General features: G+C 44.6%; 1 protein-coding gene across 6 annotated transcripts in view; it reads left to right on the top strand.

Moving 5' to 3' along the window:
• Positions 1-23099, top strand: part of GSG1 (germ cell associated 1) — a 48127-nt gene that overhangs the window by 12889 nt on the left and 12139 nt on the right. For 2 of the 6 annotated variants that reach the window (XM_068939948.1, XM_068939934.1), the window contains exons 2-4: positions 18542-20344; positions 21409-21546; positions 22239-22291. The gene's annotated coding sequence lies outside the window, so the exon portion shown is untranslated. Of the gene's footprint in view, positions 1-18541; positions 20345-21042; positions 21320-21408; positions 21547-22238; positions 22292-23099 lie in introns of those variants that run through there. The other 4 variants (XM_068939954.1, XM_068939942.1, XM_068939923.1 and 1 more) reach the window with 3 other exon arrangements.

Below are 23099 nucleotides of genomic sequence, written 5' to 3'. Positions count from 1 at the left end.
TCTAAGCTAATGTGTGAGTTTAAAAAGCAGAAACCAACAAGATTCATGCTGTTTTGTAGTAGTGTAACTAACTGATGTGTTTGCATGTGTATCCTAGGGTTATCCATGTGATACAGTAATTTGCAGAGACATATGATATGTCTCAGAGCCATATGATAAAGTGCATTTGTCATGCATGAACCTGTAGGGCTTTAAGTGGGAGCATTCATCCACTGGAGAGGAGAGGCCAGGGGTTCCCTTATTTATAGCTTCCTTCAGTTCTGAGGAAACATATTGGAAGTCACACCTTTATGGTTTTGGTCATTTCTCTAAATATGTGTCATCATGTTCCTGTCCCCCCAAGGACTGTTAGACTCCCGGTACTTAGGGAAGTTGACTTTACAAGCTCTGTGGTACGAAAAAATGGATCACAGCCAACACTGCAAGAGGTAACTCTCCCTGTGCACATCCTGTTTTATTTCTTTTTCGTAGCAGGGGCATCTCTAGCCCGAGATGCTAAAGTGCCTTGGTAAACTACATGAAGAACAAAATCCATAGAAGCGTCTACGTCTGTTTTTTTCCAAAATCACTTAGGACAGTCAGTCTGACTGACCTTTTGAAAGTGGGTGATGGGTGCAGAGTTTAAAAATGCCCCAGGTTTATAGTGTTTATGTAGGAGTAGTGTGGCACAAAGCTTTAGAAGGCAGGACTTGCAATAGCTCCCCTCCAGGACTTCAGCATTAAGAGTGAAGTCTATGCCAGGCAGCATTCCCCACACCGCATCCCCACATCCCACCTACCCATCTGGGAAGTCCCAAAGCTTTCCTTATTTCTTAATAAGAACAAAAAATGAATATGGACGTGAGATAAGGAGACCATTCCCGCCATAATTTTTGCAGTCGTTAGAATTCAGTTTTGTCCCAGTGAATGAAAAGAACCATATACTTTCCTTATATTGAAGAGGAAGATGAGGATGGACTGTAATTCCTCTGTGCAATGAGTGGAATGGCATCTCACACTGTCTTGGAGAATTGAAATGTATTTGATCGCCTTGCTTAGGTTGTTGATTCTGGTCAAAGCCCATTGTGGTCTCTGCAGCAGATAGGAGATTTTGCCAGTCTGGGTAAATGGTAGTTCATTCATAGCTGGCTGAGAAGTGTGCACTAGTTCTCAGCAGGTGAGTTAGACCAGAAGTGTTTGCCTTCCCAAGGACTGTTAGATGTACTGAATGTGATTCTCCGGCTGAAATTTTTAACCCCTGCAAGAGGCAAAGTGAATTGGCTGGTGCTGGGAATGTAGACCTGAACCAGGGAAAATTTGACCTTCTTCCATGCTCTGGAGCAAAAGGAGAGGCTGTGGTGGGGCAGGAGAGCTCTCTCAAATGAGGAGCTCTTCCTCTGCTTTTGACTGGGGGAACTGCACACGCATCTCACTTTCCCTTACTTTAACTTTTGCCTCAATCTCTGGCAACACCCCAGCTGAAGACATTTGCTTGTAATGTGCAAATGATACCTCTGACCTGGCTGCCTCATCTGAGCTGTCACTTTCCACAAGAACCTCTCCCATTCCACATAAAAGAAATGGTGGCTGGTGGTATTTGCTACCTACTCATGAAGGTCTCACTCTCATCCATTCTGGCAGACAAGGAGATTTTCTTTATTGGTTTCTTTTGCTCCTAGCTCATTTCTACTTCTGCCCTCTGCGGCTGCTCTGTTGTGCAGTACACACTACCGATTGCTACATCGACAGGTTTTGCCATGTTAGTGAAACAAAAATTATCCTGCAAGCACCAAGAAATGGCACGAGTTGAGAATGCCTTATTGTTCTTCTTTCATTTGGTGCTGACAAAGGGAATTAGCTGCATGACCAGCCTGGACTGTGACTGTGTCATCGGCTGCAGAAATAGGCTTTGACTAAGAGGCCAAGACAAGAAAAAATGCCATTTGTGCTGCAGTTGAGGTTTGAGAATGGGACATTTTTCTTCTCACCTGCTGCTCCCATGGGCTATTGGCAGGTATCAGCTCTACTTAAGGTTTACTTTTACACTTTTAAGTACATCTACTTAAGGCTTTCTTTTCAGAATTGATGTTGGTGTCCTAGGAAGTTGTAAGAGTCTTCCTCTGCAGCAGGAGATAAGATCTTGGAGGGTGCATCAAAATTAACTGTACTTGCCTCTCAATCTCTGCAATACCTTTTTTTTTTTTTTTTAAATCTCAGGATGCATCTATTTTAGTAACATTGAAGCGTCAAGGGAACTGCATGAATACTGGAAGGGACCGCGCTAGCCTGGAAAGTAAGAAAAGCAGAGGCTGCAAGGGACCTTGCATAGGAGCAAAGCAAGCAGGCAGATTGCATGCTCAAATAAGTGGAATGAAACGCCCAGGAAAGGCTTTCTAGGGAGGATGGTGGTATCCCTAATGGTCTTCCAGTGAGGGGAAGGAATGATGGAGAAGGAAAGCAAGAAGCTGCATGCGTGATGGGGTGGGAAGAGAAGGAAAACAGAGAAGTGTAGCTGAGAAGAAAAGAGATGCTGGGCATTGACAGGGCCAGGGCAAGGCAGAGTGGATTGAACACCAAGGGTGATGCAGCCAATAAGGAAAATGCCTCCAAGCTCCAAGTCCCGGAGCAGAGCGAAGAGGGCTGGCAGGAGGTGGGAAGGCCTCTCCCTTCTGCTGCTGCTGCATGGCAGAAGGGAGGGGAGGATCTCTCTTTCTCTACGGTTGCTTTTACATTCCTTGACACAGAGGGAAACGATTCCTGTGACTGCAGAGGCATGGTTCTCTTCTGAGAGAGGAAACATCCACACGTATAATGCTATGCAGTGCAGTGCTGGAATGACTCACGTTGGCTTAATGGCAATCTTTCTGGTTTTGAATCTGGGATTGAATCAGTGCCATCTTGTCATGAAACTGGTGGTAAAGAAAGAATTTGGGAGGAGAAAAACCCCTCACCTCAGTAGAGAGACTGAGCATTGAGCTAAGCTCTCTTCCCCTTCTTGCTAACTGCTTCTCTGCTTCTTGCCAGCTGTCCATTTGTCTTTTGAAAGGAAACGTAAATTATGCTTTGCTTCCCGTCATACATACATGTCCCCTTTCTGTGCCATATACACTCACGAACACACAAATTTTCATGACTCCATTCCTTCTCCTTTTATAATATACAGTCACCACATTCGTGGCTCCCTTGTGTTGAAGGCAGGACACGGGCAGGAAATAATAACACAAGATGTGAACTGGAAAAATTCAAACCTATTATCTGGGGAAAAATAAACCCAAACTTAGCTATTCAAAGGGTGGGAGCCTTTGGAACTTGCAAAAGAAGTAAACTGGAAGCATCTTAATGGAGACAGCCAACAGAGAACAAATGCTGAGAACAAATGTTACATCTTTCTCTGATATGCGAGAGGATGAGTCTACTTTGTAACACTGGTCCAAACTGGACTAGAGGCTGAAACTGAGTAACATGAGGCACAGACTGAATAATCTGCAATGGCAGTTTTGCTATGGTCAGGTTGGGGATCAATGATGATTGTACTGAGGCAGGGTGAAACACAGAGGGGCGAGGGGCCCCATCGTCTCCATCACTTCCAAAAGAATGGGGCAAAAGCCTTCCAAATGCGAGGTCTGATCCTTTCCACAATGCTGGTGTGTGTGTGCGTGCTGGAGTGAGCAATGAGTAGACAGAGGTCACTTCAGCATCCCACTTCTATCATTGTGACTTAAAGGGGCAATAAGCTACGTGCTAGGAACCCCTGTGAAGTACTGTAGATATAATTTATCAAGGACCAAAGAGAGAGCACAGCTTGATGGAGTTGTTATAGCCAGTGACGTTTGTCACAGGTGATGGGGGAAGGAAGCTCTTCTGCCTCATGAACGGCCTGCAGAACAGCTATTCCCAGCAGGCACCGTCAACAGCTGTCTGTCTCTGGAGTCCTTTTTGCTGCAAGAAAAGCGATCATAGCATAGGGGGAGAGAGGTTGCAATCTCCTTAGAGCTCGCCAAATTTCACGGCAAGAATGGACTCTGCATGACTCAGAAAGAGCAGTGTCTCTGGACAGACCAGCTCTGATCAGGCAATGAATGTTTGTGTGTTGCACTGGTGCTTATGCAGGTTCCCTGTGCTGCCTCCTATCTGCTCATTCCAGTCCCATGTTGTCACCTTCATTGCTCAAAATAATGATGATCCCTGTGCAGAGCATTGGGCATGACGGAGCTCTGAAAGTTAACAGAGGCTTCTGCATGCTATGGTGACCTAAACAAGTGGTAACAGAGTGAAAGCAGGGCAGAATCATCAGCAAGAAAGGAAGCTGAAAGATCTTTTCTAGCTGACCTGTGTCTCAGTCTCTCCTCGGGGTTTACTGCTGTCTCTGCTGTCTCCTTTTTGGGGGAGCAGGTTACATGGGTGTATCGGGCACATGAATTCCCAGTCTTTCCATTTCCTGGAAACTGATCACATCCATTTCTCTGTCATTTGGGAACAGCTGGCACAAGTGCCAACTGCTGGTTGTCCCACTCCCAGCGTTGGCCAAGGGCTGATTCTGTCCCAGCAGTAGCTAGTGCTGCTCACCAGAATGGGTCACTGAGTATATGCTGTGTCCCTCCCAAAATGCCTGGAGAGAGTCACTGAACTGAGCAGGAGATCTATGGGGGATTCTTCTCTCCGGAGAGCAATTTCTGAAGGCAGGCTACTGCTCAGCAGCCTTGCTGGACACCATATGTTATCTGCAGAACTGAGCCTTTAATACAAAAAAAGTGGGTTGCCATTGTAATTTAAAATTTCTTTTGCTGTGTAGGGAAATGTCAACAGGCAGTAACAAGTAACTGGAGGGTCTGACCCAGACACAAAGAAGCTGTTGTTTTCTGCCTGTCCCGGCTGTCAGTGGTGTTGGGTTGCCTAATGTCAGTGGCTGAGGAAAGCAGCTCTGGAATTTCTCTCCCTTCCAAGAAAGCAAAAGACACGTGGAGTGAAATGCCTCTGCCTAAATAAACACCTGCCAGCCTGTCATGGGAAGAGCTGGGATGCTGAAATGCAGCAGGGTGGGGACTGGCACCTGGGAGTCAGGGAGAATCCCCTGGCAAACTGGGAGTCAGGGAGAATCTCCTGGCAAAGCTGACATCTTGGTTTTGATCACTTGATTTCCACCTGCAGGTGTAATTGATACCAAGCTGGTAGAGTGACTGAACTCGTCTGCTGGTGTTGCTGTTGGGTTTCAGCTGCATTGAACAGAGGGGAGGAGTGGAGGAGATGGGATGGGTGTGAGAAAATTCCTATCTCAAGAGCCACAGAAGTATTTTCATGCCTGGGATACTTTTGTATTTGCTCTCCCCCAAGGTAGCCCCTCTCACCTTGGAGACAGTGTTGCACCTGAAACCACAGGCCACGTGACCAGGAGGTTATTTACAGCTGCAAAATCAGGGGGAGAAAACACATTTTGCTGGTCAGAATTGCAGCTGGGAGAGTTTGAGGGGCTGGATGTGGAAGAGCTGGGGTATTTCAAAAGGAAACATTAAGGTGACAGACCTCTGAGTGAGTCTGGCTCAGAGACAAAGCCTGTGGTTTGGCACAGGAGGTTGGAGGGTATGCTGTGCCAGCACTTGACCCACTAATCTGATTTCTGACCCATCCCACTCTTGATGGATGGCTCCAAGAGGGCCTTTCTGTGTGCAGGCTTGTTCACAATTGGTGGAAACCTGCCCAAGGCCTCCTTGTTTGCCACCACCAGCCTTAGAGAAAGGGAAGGGGCACATCAGGAATGATGTAGGTTGAAGGAGGGGAGGAGATGTGGAGGAATGGAGCAGATCTATACCCTATCCTCCAGTGATATGAAAAGTCACAACTTGTCCTAAGCAGTAACTCAGTTCTTCCTGTATAGCATTCATGCACCCTAGAACTCAGTAACACATAAGCAAGCAAGTGCCTGTGTCCAGTTCTGCAGTGCCTGGCTTTGCTAGGTTTAAGGACCAGGACATTAAAGGGATTAGGATCTAGATATCACAGAGAGTGTCCTCACATACCTGCCATGTGAACACCCTGCATCTGTCAAAGGTTGGTGCCAGACAATTATGTGTGCTGGATCACTCTCAAAGGTGAGCCTTGGCTGTGAAAAGCTCTGCCAAAAGAGAGTGAGAAAACACGCCTCAGCCAAGGCACTACAAATGGTCAGTCTCAACAAGGAGCTCATCAGAAGGACCTCACAGGGCTCTTTACTAACACTTGTGCTGTTCAACATGTAGTGATATGGAGAGCAAAGTGAACAGCGAGTTAACAGAGTTTACTTGTGGTCCAGAATTATTCCAGAGAGGCAATATAAACCTGACTGCAAAGGGCTGCAGAAAGTCTCCTGGCACTGATTGACTGGGCAGTCCATGACAGCTGTAATTCAATGGCAGCAAATGCAAGGGAATTCCACGAGGAAGAAAACAATCTGACAGTACAGACACACTGAAAGGCTGCAAGTCAGCTACTGCCAGCATGGAAAGAGATCCTGGAATTGTTGTGGACAGTTCTCTGAAAATACTCCCTCAGTGGTCTGTGGAGGTCAAAAAGACAAACAAAAATGTTAAGGATGAGTACAGAAGAAACAAAGAACATGATTATGCTTCCGTGTACTGCATGATTTGCTCGAAGTTTGAATGTTGTGAGTGGTTCTGATCACTCCTCTGAAAAACATAGAGAAGCACTAGCAAGAATAGGGAGGACATCAACAAGGGTCAGAAGTAGGAGATAGTTTCTAGGCCAGCACAGATTGCTTATCTTGGAAAAGAGATGGCTGAAAGGGAATGTCAATAGAGAGCTAACATTCACGCAATCTCCTATCACAAAAGCCAATGGCACCTGGTAAACTGATCAGGGAGCAGGTTTAAAGCAAACAAAGAACATGCTTTTCCACGTAGGCATCAGGGAATAATGGAGCTCATTGACATAGAATGTTGTAGACGCCAAACGCAGGAATAGGGTAGGCACATCCATGGAGCATGTTTCCATTGGTGACTGATGAATGCAATGGCACAGAGGCTATCTTTGCATCAGAAGTATCCTAAACAGCTGGCTGCTGGAAGGTGAGCAAGCATACTGAGATATATACTACACTTACTCTGTTTCTTATACTTCCCTCAATACCTGGTCACTGCTAGAGAAAAGATACTAGATCTTCAGTCTGGCCTAGTATAGGTCTTCTTGCATTTTTATTAAAACTCCTTTTTTTTTTTTGTTTTTGCTATAGTCATTCCTAAATTATTCTCTGACACCTGATCAAATATTATAGGAGAAGTGGAAAGTAAACCAGTAAGCTTGGAGAAGACTAAACTTCCAGACAGACAGCTGACATCTTTTATGTACATTCCTAATGTTCTTTGCATTGGTATGCTTGGCCATGTCACGATCCAGAAATGGGGACATGTGAGTGAAACTGAGCAAACATTGTGCTCATGTTTTTAAAATGAGAGAAGCATGGTTTTCCCTATTACCTTTGCCAGGGCAGTAGATGTCCTTAGAGATTTAGAAAATAGAAGAGGGGGACATAGTCTTCCCATGCTGAAGGAGCAGTAAATATGCTCTGGCTGACTGATCCAAATAGTTACACCTGTCCAAGTAGGAAATGCCAAGTTCCATATCAGCAATGAAATTTAGATTCTGCATATTTGCAAGAGTAAGTAGAACATTTACAGAAATAACTGAGAGCAAAACTTATCCCCAGGGACTCTGGTCTTTCCAGCTTGCACAGATTCATTGCTTGGGGCCGAATTTCAATTGAGAAGAATAATTTTGCATGAATCAGCTGGAAGGAGGTCTAAGCTGTGCACTGGCAATCTTTGTAGAGGAAAAGATAACCAGCTACAAGTCCAGGGTTGTGGGGTGCTGGTGATAGAAACATGTCGGTTGTGGCTTAGCGCAGTTTCAACCACCAGGCGGTCCTGGCCACAGTCTCCTGAGCAGCCTCTGCGGGGGTGTTTCACAACATAAAAAACTGTCTCTGGGAGGGAGAGAATACACTTTTTGCAAGCAAAGCTACATTTTGGTTTATTGGGCCCTTCCCATTTCAAATGTCTTGATTGCTGATGTCTGCCATTAGTTTAATAACCAATATTATACCCAGAAAAGCTATACCCAGAGCCTATAGCTTTTAAGATGATATGTGTCCTGAACTGTTTAAGCTGTGCTTCTGCTTTTCTTTTTCCTTCTGCCTAGTTTCTGACTCCACCTTCTCTCCCTGCCCATCCTTCTCGGTAGACAATGTTTTTCCATTTAATTTTGTGAGACAAATACAAAGCATTTGCATCCCCTCCCCCATGGCTGGAGAAGAAAAGCCCACATCTGGAGGCCATTCAGGGCTGGAAGAGCTCTTTTGACATTCCTTGCTTTGAAATTCAACCCATGTAACCTTCTGTCTAAATACTCTGTGCATGCATGGCAGAAAGGAGCTTTGTGGAGAAGCCTGTGACCCCTACATCCTTTTGGAAGTGCCACACGCCAGGATTACAGACTTTTCCCACAAGAAAGTTGTTATTTGGGTTTAGGGCTTCTTAGCCTTAAGGTCTCCAAATTCCCACTTTGAAAGCTGTTAAAAAGTAACATAAAGCTCGGGGACTTTAGTCTTTCTTGGTGCTATACATACACAGCACCAGTTAAATAAAACTGTCTCAAGCATTGTGTGGGTTCCAAGATCCACAATTGATTTTGTCAGAATTGTCCAGCCGATGTGACCTGTGGGCTGCATTTTGTTGGTGGAACAGCTCATCCACGCCCCGAGTGATTTTTCTGCCACTGAAGAATAGCATTTAAGATTTTTGATCCCCCTCTGCCCCCCCAGTCAGAGTGAACTGCTGTAATATAGTCTGACTGCCAGGAAGGCGGACAATTTGGAATTATGTTTTGAAATTTTTGGAACAGAGACTGGCTTGTTATAGCTGCAATTTCTTAGCCTATATGTGCCCTCATCTATGACTGCCTTGTTAAGTGTTTAAAATGACTAGTAGGACTCTCATCATTGTCTTAAATGCCCTTGTCATGACTAAGAGGACAAACATCATTGACTTACTGGTCTTTAGGGCCTGTCACAAGGAAAGCAGGTGTATCTTCCCTAAAAAAAAGTGAGAGGGTGTCCTGTTGGTTTCCTAATGGGATCCTGGGATCTCATCAGCTTCTGATAAACATCAGCTGCTTCCTGCTCCTGGTAACAGGGCCTTTTCCTGGGGGTACTCACTGTTCCAGCTGTACAATAGCCATGGGTGTTTCTGGGACCTGAATCAGCCCAACTGCCTTACCTTCTGTCATCACACTGAAGTAATTGTTGCACTCATATTGGATAGCTGCTTGCCTGGAAACATCCCTCTGGATGTTGCTGCTTGCACAGCAAATTTGAGTAGATTAGAAAGTCTATATTCTTCTACATCAGTATGATTTGGGAGCCATTCTCTTCTTGGTTGGTTGGTGAATTTTTACTCTTAAAGCAAGTGAGCCTTATTATGGGAAGAATATATGTACGTGTATGCACATGCACTTGAGAAGTGAGGGAATATACTATAAAAAGCAGTATGCATTTTGTGATTCTCAACCCCTGAGAGTATAAATGCATGCATTTACCTCTTTGAACATTATCTATTGCTGGATATGGTTTATGCTGTCCTGTTTTACTTCATGTTACCACAGGCAGTTTTGCTAGCACATCTTAGCTGAGAGGATAGTAATAAAATGCTGAACAAGAGTTACTTAAACCATGACACATTTCATAAGGACTTGTCTGACTCTGTCTTTCTAGGGTGCCCCATGTAGTGGTCTGCATGTATCTGGGCCATTTTCAGCCTATCTACCACCTGAGTTTGACTTACACGTTGACTACTTCCCTGAGCAGACTGCAGAGGGAACTAGGGATTGATAGCTCTGGGGAATAAGCACCCTGTTTTGGATCGTACCAGAATTGTTCCTTATGTGCCTGGAATAGTATTCTCTCATATATTTTGGGGAATATGGCTCCTTGTGCCTAAAGCTAATATATCCCTATGACTTCATATACGCAAAAGGATATCTTTGTAGCACTGGGATTAAATTCGCACTGGTAGAAAAGAGAAGTGCAGTGCTTGTGCTTATTACTCTTACTGATACCCGATTTGAAAAACTTGAGGAAACAAATCAGTATTATCTAATTATTATTATTGTTATCTGCAGTATGGCAGTGCCTAGAGGCCAGGGCCCCATGGTGCTAGGTGCTGGTCAGAGATATAATGAACCACCCCTACATGCTGACATGCAGTAGCAATCATTAAGGTGGCCACCACAGAGATCTCGGTCACTATTCAAGAATAGAGGAGTCTTATCTAGCAGGAAGCCATTTTCATTTTCACATACTTGTTGGTTTGGATACTTCTGGGGATATTTCTAGGCATGTGATATTGACCTTCCCACCTTGGTTACTTAATTAGCTGTGACTGCATGGCTCTCTTCAAAAGCAATGGGATCTGCCTCTGGAGGTAACCAGTTCTGTCATGCTGGGATTATAACCTCTTCACCCCTGTTGCTCTCAGTGACTGCAGCTGGAACTGTGTTTTCTTTTCACTTCTTAAAATTAGGCTCTTTCTCTCAGAACAGCATGGGATGTGCTTCCTTTTGACAGGAGAGTGAACCAGGGTAGGACAGGGTGGGGATAGGCAGTTCTTCTGAAAAGCTGGGGTTTTATTCACTGACAAAACTTAGTCTTGGAAGGATGGAGGCGGGTGGAATATGCTGCTTAAGGGAGAAACTCTGAATGAAAATAGCTAGAGTAATGGAAAGAGTTTGAGTGAAAGGAAACTTTCAGTTGGATATCAGGAAATCTTTGCTAGCAGCTAACTTTTGTTAGTGTGCAGAATAGCTTCCCAAGGGAAGACCCGTAATGGAAGCCCAGCCTATCAGTTTTAGTCTTCAAAACTGGACTGGACACAGGAGAACCTACTGCAGGCCAGAAAATGAACTTGCTTTGGCTGGGGCAAAGACTTTGGGTGTAACCCTGTGCCATAAAAAACCAACAGGAGTGTTGCCAGTGACCTCAGGGAACACAGATTCCTTCCAAACACTAATCCAGTGCTGATTTTCCATCTGTTTTCTACACTTGAATGTGGTTCTTTTCAGTGCACTAATGGGGGCACAGTCCTAAGGCCAAATGAAACCCAGCTCTTCCATTCAATCCTGCTTCTTGTTCCCTTGGGGCAGTTGTTAAGGAAAGATGCAAGAGTCTTGGAGATGCAGAGGGCAGTGGGAAGCAGAAGCTGGATCTACCTGCTGCAAGGAGGGCGGGAGAGAGCTTATCCATCCTATTGACTATGTGAGAGGCCTTTGCAGCTGTATTTATTCAGTTAACTGAAAAACTCATTCCTGCCTCTGATCTGGCAGTGGGGCAGGGAAATGGGAAGGAATGATTCTTTTCTGCCAGGCCTACTCTTACTTCATTGATGTCTTCTGCTCCCCTCATACTTCTCTGTCCAGCAGCCCATACAGCAAAAGGCAAGTGACACTTTTTTTGCTCTCCAGTTCTGATGACTAGCCCCAGTGGAAGTCTTTGTCTCTTGCCAGATGTATCCCTGAAGAACCACCCTCCTAGTGCTCTTTATAGTCCTTCCTGGTGTTTCTCAGTTATGTTAAGGTGTGTTTGTGCTTGGGTGCATAGGGCAGCATGAGAAGGGTGGAGGCAAATAGCTGTGGTTTTAAAAGTAAATAATTTAAGCAACAGTAACCTCTCCACCCAGGTAATCACGGTGAATAAACCGTTCTGCATGTCAAAGGTGTTTCTGGAGATAAGAGCTAGCACAATAAATTTCTTGCTTTCTTAACTTTGTCGAATGCACACCGCTTAATGCCACTTAACTCTTTGCTGAAAGGAAGTTGTCCCTCTAACCAGAATTGGTGCCCCAGTCGTATTTCAACGCTGACAATAAGCGCCCTCTAAAACTTTTCCCTTGACATACAGAGTGCAGGATTTGTCTGGGGGAAGAGAGAAAAGGGACAGACATGCAGGAAAATTCATCCAAGATTTTGATGGTGGGGAAATTCAGCTTCATAGTTGCAAGCTGCACTTGTGCTTGCAGAGCAGAATGAGGCTTTTTTTTTTTTTTTAATCATTCATGCAAATACTGCTTGCGGGGGGGAAAAAAGTCTCCATTTCCTCTGCTACTCAGCCAAGGGGGGGGGGGGGAACTCTACAAAAGAAGACCTGAAGACTGCTGATGAAAAATTTAGCCTTGTGACTGTCCTGAAGTATAATGTCAGGGTTTTACCACTTTGTAATGGTTGCCTAGCAAGCTAGTGACAATTACGCTGAGGCATAGTGACAGCTGTGTTACACCAGAGGGCTAATGAGGCTGAAACTCTGTAATATTTGCTTTGCAACATTGCAATGCTTGCATCATTGTGTCCTCAAGTCATGAGTGCGGGTGTAATGACATGGTGACATTCTGTCTACATGCTCACATCACTTGTGTCACTGACTTCCTTACAGTGATTCCCTGGCTCTATTTTCTCAGCACCCCTTGAACAGAAATGACTTAGCCTTACTTTACTCATACAGATCAGAGGTAAAGTGCTTGAGTGACATTTCTTTAGATCTGTATAGCTGAGTGTGGAACTGAGTTCAAGAGCAATGCCTCACATACAAAACTATCTTTTCACTTGCAATATTATTTTTGCTTTTTGACATAATGATCAAGACAGTGACATGTAAGCATCAACAGGTTATCATAGAGAAACTTTATTGTGGATGACAGCTTTAGAAGCAAAGATAATCAACACCACCTGTATTATATAGCTTGAAAGCTAATCAGTGGTTAGACTTCAAAAAGTACCCACTGGGCAGTCGTGGTTATCAGCAAGCACTTCTAGTGAGGGTGTCCACAGAGATAAATGCTTAACCTGATGCTACTGAATGTATTTATCAAAAAAATTTTAGGTTATTGCTGACAACATTTGTATATCACATAGATAATAGTGGAGAGGGAAACGACAGCAAAGTCAGCTCAAATTATACAGATAGAGCTGGATCACTTGAGCGCTTTTCAACAACGAAATACCAGGGCTTCTTTCTTGGAAAAAAGTGTGTATGTAGGATGCGCCAAGGAGATGAGAGACAGTACTCTGGAACACATTGCCACTGTAGAGGAATGGGGACTATGGAAAATAATCTTTAGGCTGAAAGTCCCAACAGTCTAAGAAAGACATTGCCTCTAAATATATGAAGGGAATAGCAAATGGGAGATTTTTCCCTTTTTTTTCAGTCTTACTATCTATGTCCAACCTGAGAAGCAGAAATGTTTAAGTTTGGTACCCATTAAGGTTTTGATCTCCTGAGCACTCGGGTCGGGTACCTGATTAGTGTGTTGCCCCGTTGGCCCACACCCCTAGGATTCCTGACCCTAGAAATTAAGTACACAGGTGAAAGAAGGGGGACTTTGTGCCTTGGTGCTATGGTCATATGGAAAGGGAAACTAGGAAGGACTCAGATTACAGATATAACCAGTGAGATCATCCTAGAGTACTGTCTTCTGTTTTTCTGCTTGTATTTATCAAAGGATGCTGAAAACTGGAAGGGACTCAAAATGTAGTTTATACAAGAGAAAGTTAAGAATTGACTTAATCACAGTCTACAAATACTTTAGCTGGGAGAGAGATTTCTAATAGTAAACAACTCTAGCAGAAAAGGTCTTGCTGAAATCTGGGTTACACCTACACTAGTAAATAAAACGGTCCAGTGCTCTGAACCTGAGGGTGAGTGGGACAGCATCCCTCTGAATAAAATTTCTTCTCCCCCAAAGCAGGTGACCTTGTCCAAACCACCTCTAGGAACCGTGCATGCCCTGACCTGGGGCATCAGGTGGACTCTGGCCCGCTGCTGTTAGGAGAGTGCTAGCTGGCACAAGCCAAAACTTGCCAGGAAGCACACTAACAATTTAAAAATTGCATGCAAACAGAAAATTGCATGCCAGTGCTCGAGTCCATGGCCTGAACTGCCTTGCTTACCAGCATAGACGCCACCTCAGTGGCTAGCAGTTGAAAGCAGCCTAGAAATAAGGTGTGCAGTTGGACTTGTGAAGCTTGTTAGCCAGTGGAACAGTTTAGGGACATAAGTTCCTCATCATTTGAAGTCTTTCAGTCCAGTTTAGATGTCATTCTAAGAAGACGGAGATGCAATGGAAACTGTGGCCTTGATGAGAGCTGGAGGCAGTGTCCAGGAGATGCACCTGTATTCCTGAAGGGTGTAATCGCTACTGGGAAGGCCTCGGTGAGAAAGTCCTAAGGATCAGAAGGAGGCTTATTACTCTCCATTGTCATTGCTAAGAGCTCTAATGCTCTGTGGAAAGCACTTGGTTAAATCTCCCCACCTCCAGGGTAGATGGAAGCTGCACTCCTCTGCTGCTCTCTTCTGTGGGAAGTTTCAGCAACTAGACATAACCTAGTAGTAAAGAGGGGCTGTGGGGGCTTAGAAAAAGAGAGAGAAACTTTCTCGGGGTGGAGAAAGCCACTGCAAGCCATGATCATTTTCCAAGCAGTGGTTGAATAGCTGGCTAAAAGCCTGAAGTGAAATCACTTTCCTTGGATGTACATCTCAGCTGTGTGCTAGCGAACTGAGTGCCTGAGTCAGGGCCTCAGTGAAAGCCTGGGAGTGAGGAGGTGGATAAGGAATAGTGCAGGAGTCTTCTCATTATGAAATACAGTAAAGGAGGCCAGATAAGAGGTCTGGCTCCTTTAATGTCCCTGCCTCAGCTCGCCAAGATTAATCCCCAAAACAGCAATCGGTGTTGTCTGGGACACCTTGTGCCTTACCAGGTTTGGTCTGCAACCCACACTTTTTTCTGTAGGAACAGCAAAAAGACTTCAGTAACTCTTCTGTCCCAAAGGATCTCAAAGACCCTTGAGGACTCCATTTGAACTTTTAGAAGAACAGTCTCCAGTTCTCCAGTGCTGAGATTAAGCTAGCTGTAAAAGTGGCTATGAAGAATTGCAGGGAATTTCAATCACTCCAGAGTTTCATTTTCATTTAATAATTATTAAGTGTATTTTAATTTGTGAATGGAAGGGTGGGAACAGAGGATCTGCTCCAGCAAAGCTGTGAAACACACATTTAAAGTCCATAATAGACTGGGGGCAGAAAGAAACACCAGTAAATTCCAGAATGGTTTTGTTGAGAATCTTAGAAATACTGCGCTTCAAGGGGCTTTAGGCCAGTGGCCTGCTTGGAATCTCATGAAAGGGGAAGCAAGTGAGCTGTGACTGCATCCAGCCATGGAGTGAAATGTTAGGGATTTTGAAAGTCAGGATTGTGATGCATTGGCAGAGCTGTGTGTGAGGCCTCAGGATAGATGGGAGTAATTGCGGATGTTTGTTGTGTCCAGGGCTGTGTTAATGAAGGAGGGAAAGACCAGTTCTGAAATCTCAGTTTAATCAGTTTTTTTTTTTTTTTGATTAAAAGCTGATTTAGAAATAAAGCAAAACAGAAAACTTTCTTGCTTTAAAAGGAAGGAGGGTGGAAGAGAAGCCCGTAATCAAATGTTAACTCAAAAATCCTCTAGTGAAAACTGCCAGGGGAGAGTCATGCAGAGAGCCAGATTTGAGCCTCCCCACTTCTTGCCTAGTGCTGGAGACTGACCATGAGTGACCACAACATGCTTAACTAGGGTCACAGCTCTTTCAGCACTGCCCTCATCAACATTCCCCTAACACCTAATCCTCATCCACTGTGTCCTTAGCATAGCTCACCTCCTCAGGCATCAGCCAAGTGGGAGCAACCCCTCTGAGCTGTTTTCCCTCCTGTTCTCTTCAGCCAGCCTTTCTAGTTCCACGGCCTTTGCGAGGCTGCAGGCTTCTGGGTTTTGTATCATCAAATAAACATACCTCTCTCTCTCTTTCCAGCCCCATTTTCTGCCTCTCTTGAAGGTTCTATAGTGCATATGAAGGAATTTCAAGCAATAGCAACTGCAGTTAATTCTTAAAAAAAAGAAAAAAAAATCATAGGAATTAGAGATGGGAAAAATCTTGCTAGCTCATCCCAGTCCATCTCCTCACATTCTAGCCCAGCCCAGCTCCTGCAAGATTCTTGTCTACAGTACATTTTCCAGTGCCTTGTACAATCTGTTTTTGTATGGTTTAAGCAATGGGGCATCCATTACTTCCCAGTAGAGACTGTTCCACAGACGACTACATTTCCCTGTTTGGAAGAGGCTCCTGAAGTTTTCTTTCCATTCTGCCTGACCTAATTTCTCTTAAACTCTGCCCTCGGTAGCATACTAAGCCAAATGTTCTCCTTCTTTCATGCTTACCCTGTTCAGGTGACGGCAAATAATTATTGCTTAGCCAAGCTGTTTAGCCAAGCATTTTAATACTTAACCTTAAAGCTTGGCAATTATAATCCTTGGCTACCTGGGAAAGACTAGTGTTGTGATTAATATATTAATAGGTGTTCAGAACATGTAAGACATTGCTAGTAGCAATGCCTCTTTGTTATAGTCACTTGACACATCCCATCACAAGCTTTGGCTTTGGTTGCTTTCGACTTTGCCAAAGTTAGAGCCAACATCTTCTAGCTCACGTCTGCTTCAGCTGTTTCAATGGGTTCTTTTTGGGTTTTGTTTTTAATTTCAGTCAAAACCACTTAGCTGTTTCTCAGAACAAGGCTGGCAGGGGAATATTTTGTTTTATCCACATTAAAAAAATCTTGATGACATTTTTCTTAAAAAACAAAGGATCCTGTTAGCACTGTCTTGCTTTGAAATAAATCATAACCTTTTTCTGGAGGGTGTATTTTTTTATGTGAGGAAGGTGCCTTTTGCCATCTATGACAACCCCCTTTCCCCCCCCCCCCCCCAAAATTTGGCTAAATAATGAGCCTTTGCATAATTGTGCCTGTTCAGAAGAAATATGGGGGCCGAGAAGGAAGGCCATCTGTTAATTTTTTTAAACTGCGGTCCTGATGGAAATAATAGCCCGTGCTTTCGTAATTCAGGACTGGACTATATAACGCGTTAGCACAAAACAGGCCGGGTTACGGCCTTGCGGCTGCCTTCATCCCAGCCTCTCCAGCTTGGGCGCTCGCGGCGGAGGGGCAGGACGGGGAGGCAGGGCCAGCCGTGCAGTCGGCTCAGCCCGAAGCGGGGGTCTAAAGGCGGGGGGGAGGGGGCTCAGCCTGTGGCCGAGGCGCGATTCGGACATATCCCTGATGAGCGCAAGGCAGGAAGCGGGTGCATCCGGGGGGAGAGCACGTGTGGCTTCGGGGCTACCCCCGTGCCATCCCTCCCCTGCACTCGCGTCCGCTTGTAGCAGCAGCCTCCTCCTTCCTTCGGGAGGTTTCTGTCCCGTCCCCCGCGCCTCCGAGCTCTGCCGGCGCCGGAGGGAGGCTGTTCCCACCCCGCACAGGAAGCGGAGGGCGGGAGCGAGGAAGCGGCTCGGCGAACGCGTTGGCGCGCCGCTTCGCGCTCCCTCTTCCAGACCCGTCCTGTCCGCAGCCCCCTCGCGTGCTGGGCCCCGGCCGTGCCGGGGACGGGAAACACGTGTGGTGTGTGTGGTACCGGGGTTGCCCAGACAACCGGAAACTTGGGAACAGGGCGGTAAACAGAGAGAGATAGAGAGAGAGAGAGAGAGAAACGCTCCGGGAGGAGAGAAAACAGAGGGAGACGCCCAGCTTCTTTGCTGGCCATGTCCAAAATACTTCTCGTTTCCGTTTCCACCAGCCGGGGCCTCTCCCTTCCCCTGGGGCATCAGGAAAAGCCTCTGCGCTGCCCCGCTGGCGCGTGCTGCCTCGGCGCCGCGCTCACCCGCGCGCGCAGCCGGTGCAGGCGCGGGCTCTGATTCACTCCAGCTGTTTGGGAAGCAGAGAGAAAACGAGTCCCGGACAACTGGGCGGTGAGCCATCACCCCCGGAGCAGGGCGCTTCAAAAAACGGAGGAGGCCTCGCACGCCCTCGTGGCCTGCCAAGACGTGGGGCAGGGGGCCCCCGCTTGCGTCAGCGCTGCCCAGAGGAGCCCCTTCCCAGCACGCGCCCGAGGCAGGCGTCCAAGCTCCTCGCTGCCCGCTCCGGGGCGCGAGCACAGCCCCACCACACTCCCCCGTGGCGACGTTTAAGGCTCCCGTGGCGGGAGGTGGGCCGGGACGCGGCGAGTGCAGGGGATGGGGCGCGCCAGCTCTTGCACGCGACTGGCCGTGACGAGACAACTTCAGAGCGCCACGAAGGGAGGGAAGGGGAGTGTGAAATCCTCATTAAATTGGGAAAAAAAGAGATGCCCTCAGGCCCTAATCCTGGATAATTACCTGGATATCCAGAAAGATAAAATGTGCAATTATCATATTTAGCACTGTTGTTTTCAGAGCACCCACTGTAATATAACCTCTGTTCAGCGCTGTAAAGAAAGCTGGTTTTATTTTTCCCTTTGGACCAGCGTATTAGACCTTGGCTCCCCTGACCTGTGCTCACTATCATCTCTATTTCATTAGTGAAGCCAGTCTGAGAAACTCTTGTGTCTTTTGGCCACCCTGGTGGCTGTACCTCCTACCATGTTGCCTCCTCGTGCCTAAAGCCTTCCCTTCCCAGTTCTCTCTTTTTTTCTTCTAGAATACCAAAGCAAGGAGTTTTTAATAGCTAAAGAACGAAAACACCTCCCACGCCTCACCTCAAAAAAGCTAAGTCTCTGTCTTACTCACTCTTTTTGATTTCCAAACCTCTCCTGCTAACTTAGAGTCTTCCTTTGGAGCATTGGTTCCTACAATACTAGCGTGTGAGTATAACTTTAGTAAACTATGTAGTTCCAATGACCTCAAGGGGATGATCCACGTAAGTAAATTATTCAGATGTGGGATGGAGACCTGAGGTATTTAGCAGAGAGAGGACAGCTTTCTGTGCTAATGTGACTTGGTTGACATCAAGATTTTACAAGGGAATATACTGACTTCAGTCCAGGATGTAGTAGTGTTTGCCTCAGGGAATTTTAACAGGAGGCTAGAAGGTCTTCAGGGTGCCTAAGTTATGTTGATACACGCAGACTGACTAGATAATTTTTGGAAGTCTCTTCCAGCTCTGTTTACTCTGATCCACTACAATGCAATGGAGGAAAAGACAAATCAAAAATTGCTTTGACTTACTCATTTCCATATGTGAAATCAAAATGCGTTATATTTCAACTGTATTGTTTCTGGGTTTTTTTTTTTTTTGCTTTAAAATTGATATTAAATGCTACTTTGATTCCAAGGTCATCTGCATATGTAATGTATTCTGTGCACGTATTAATTTTATAGCCTCAAGATTTGTTGCTAGCAAAACACAGTGTCTCTTTCCCGCTGGCTTTATGGTGATTCCAATATCAACAAGGGTCAGCTGTGCTGTAGATTTGTGTCTGTGGGAATGATTATGGAGACACAGCTTTATAGTGTAGGGAAACGAGCTATTTTTGATCTATCAGCCTAGCCATGGCAATGTGGAGTTCAGCACAGACTAATTTACCCTGTTTCTGGAGTGAGGTTTGCATCCTGTGTTGTGCTCCATATTGCTGAAGCGAAATTGCTAGCAACACCCAATTAAAACAAGCGCTGAATGTTTACTCCCCATTACTGCCACTGCTTTGACTGCAGTGTAAACGCACCGCTAATGACTTGGCCAATAGGAGGGGAAAATTATGTGTCAGAGCCAAGAACAGAACCAGGAATTTGGGCTGTCAGCCAGCATATTAGATCACACTGTATGCCTTTAATGAAATGCATTGATTTGTGACTCTTACAATAACATTTTTAGGAAATCACTTCACTGGCTATTTACTTGTGTGTTGGAACAGCCTGATGAAGTGGGAAAGCTAAAGCAGACACATTGTGATTACAAATCAAGAGCAAAGTTTTAAGAATGAGGTTAATTAACCATTGGAACAACTTTTCTGGTGGTGTGATGGGTTTTCCATCATATCTGGTTGCACAGTCAATACTAGTTAGTCATACAAAATATATGCTATAGTTCCAGCAGAAGCTCTGTATTTCATTAGAAATGATTGTCTGCAGTTCTTGGGTTTCTGTTACACAGGAGATCAAAGTACATTGTCATAATGGTTGCTCTTGACATTAAAAAAATATGAGCCCATGACAGCTATTGACTCTGGGTGTTTGTGATTCTGTGAAGTATGAGAGTGAGCCCTCATTTAAAACTGGCAAGAATTTTCATTAAGACGGCTACCAAATTATAAAGACGTATTCTGCAGAATTGGAAGCCCTGCTGATTCTGCAGCTGACATAATGTACTGTGATAAATTAGCATGCTCAGAAAGTATGAACCCATCAATAAAATGACAAACCTGGTACATTTCAGAGCATCTGATCAGATCTCGTGGAGTTTCTGAATGGATACATGTTCAGTCAGAGAGAAAGAAAGAATCAGGTGAGTCCATTCCTATCTTGTATTATTTCATTGGCTGCCTCAGAAGAGCTGATGGAGACAGAGAGCAGTGGATAAGCATTGGGAATTTGCATGCCCCCTTTTCTGTATTGCATCTTATTAATATCCTTATAGATCTACATTAAAAAGTTGTCTTTTTTGTCTACTTACAGTTTATGGTTGGCTAAATTTCATAAATAATATTTTTTCTGTGTGCTCAGTTAAAAGCATCTTAGAAGTACCAGCATTTACATACCTGTGAAAAGCAACCCCCTTTAAATAGTCTTGTGTGGCATATGTAGAAAATTAGACATCTGGAATCTCTGGTGAGTCCTGAAAGACTGTGTTACTGCATTTGATTTTTTTCCCTTTTTTTAGTTTATATGTCTACTTTCTAAGTCAATGTTTTTTTTTTTTTTTTAAATGGACCATAACAAGGAATATTAAGTTGAAAAAGAAAACCCACCCAACTAAGACTTGTTTTGGAAGAAAATAAAAAGAAATGTAAATTTACGTCCAAATTGATGGAAAGCTTGTTTGTTTACCCTTAAGATGCATTTTCTTGTCCCATTTAAATTTACATATCTGTTCTGCCACAGACTGTGTCTAGCAATGTAAGCTGTGTGTGTTTAAAACCAGAATTCACCTTTAAATGTGCTTTGAGTAAAAAAAATATGCCTGATGAGGTCATTTGCAGAGTAAGAGTTAATGCATCATGCAAACAGCTAAATAAAGGTTACAATCTGAGTGGAATTATTCAGAGCTCAGGGAGAAATCTGGCATTTGCAGTCTGTCACTGGTTTTGAGAAGTCTGGCTCTCTTAGTGTCACTGCCACCCAGAGATATGCTGCTTTCTATGTGGCTCTAAAGGAGGGATCTGCAGGTCTGGACTGTCTTCCTATAAAAACAGCAAAAACAGGAGTTGTGGGTGGAAGGGAACACGGAAGGGTCATGTGTGAAAAATCTGCAGTATGATGGGTGAGTATGAATGTATCTTTTGTCCAAGTTTCACAGAGTGACTTTATAGTTGTAAATTACCATTCTTCCTGCTCTCTCTTCCTCTTCAGGACAGCTGACGAACCAGTGTCAGAACAGTGTGTGATACCTGGTTTCCCTGGAGAGGAGAGCTGCATGCAGAGTTATGAAGAGCCGTGTGCCTCTTGAGATCTACCAGTTAAATATTACCGTTCTTGGGCCCTGTTCTGGTAAGGGCTTCTCATCCTTCTTTTCCACTGATGTTCTTGAGAGCTGACAGGGTCACTTTTGGGCAGGATACACCCTAAGTGTTGATGTGATACAGCCAGGATAAAAATGCACCACTGCTAAACAGGCCGGCTTTTGTAGAGATGGCAATCTTCTTAGAGGTGTTGTGCTAAGATTGTTTTGCATTTCATTTGTTTATATAAGCAAAGCACTTGGCTGGTTGCACAGGAAATCAACATACTATGGGCATTTACTTCAATGGGTGATCTTTAAACGAGTCACCAGGGACCAGCTGCTGTAGAGTTCAAAGAGAGAGAGGCATCTAAAACCTCTAGTGAAGCCTGAGCTATGGTGGGAAAAGCCAGAAGCTGAGAGGAGAAAACTGCAAGGAGCAGTGTGGTGAAAGATAGATCGACCTTTGTTTTCCTGTCCAAATTGGTCAGATTAAGGCAATGCTGGAAATGAAGATTTTAAAAGAACTAGGATAGAAATGTCAGGAAATGTGCTCTGGCGTTGACGTCCTATGAGCTGTGCACAATAATCTGTGGATGGAACACTGTTGCTTGAGAAAGTTAATATGATTCTTGACAAAATACTGGAAAATATATTAGAAAGATCAGTTCTGTACAGGGCAGAAGGTGGAACAAATGACCTACTAAGTTTTTCCATTCATTCCTCTTTTTTTCTTCCCCAGTCATTTCAAAAGTCTCTGGGGCTCAGGCAACTCAAAGAGAAGGACTCTCTCAGGTGAGGGAAAGAGAATGTTCGTACTAATGGAAAAAAAGAGGAAGACAGAGCAAAAAAATGGGAAGGAATAGAAATCTCAACTTGGGTGTTGCTTCATCCCAACATACACGTGAGCAACAGAGACTCCCAAAGAAAAGACTAGAGAAAGATTGCCATCTTCTGGAAGGATAAATATCTGCCATTATTCAGAATACTGAGTCTGATATATATTTATTTTTGAAACCTTAACATATTTCTGATAAATTTATTTTTAAGCGTGTATTCCTATCTGTAGATAGCTAAATTAGGTCTCATTTCATCAATAAACATGCATATGATCCTAGCTTTAGAAACCCACATAGCATTCTGGATCTTAATGAAACTCTCAACATGCTTAAAATTAGAAAATGTTAAAGAACAGTCTTGCATCAAGGATTATCAGAAATAATATGGACTTTATCTATTCTTGAGCTTGAGCACCAGGCTATTTTTATTGAGAGTTTAGAAGCCAGACTTAAGGTGTTCAGATGTGGAAATGCTGACCAATGAAAAAGATTGCAACTCTCCCTTGTAAACAATGTCAGCTGTAAAGTACATCTCTGTCAAACAGAACAGTCAGCCTATGAAGCATGGATGCACTCGGCACTGCTTCCAGTTAGCCTGTCTTAGAAATGATTATCTACATTAGAGGAGCTTATGTAGTGTCTAGGATTAAAATAACTGCACAGCTATCAACTGTTGGGCTTCAGGGCAAAAGGGGTCAGGAGTCTCTGATAGCACTGCCCGTGTACAGGCCTGCAAACCTGTCAGCTCTGTGGGCCTGTCACAG

Source organism: Struthio camelus, chromosome 1, assembly GCF_040807025.1.
Source record: "Struthio camelus isolate bStrCam1 chromosome 1, bStrCam1.hap1, whole genome shotgun sequence".
NCBI classification, from domain to species: Eukaryota; Metazoa; Chordata; class Aves; order Struthioniformes; family Struthionidae; genus Struthio; species Struthio camelus.
Note: the sequence above shows the minus strand (reverse complement) of the source record. Positions and strands in the feature narration are given on the sequence as shown.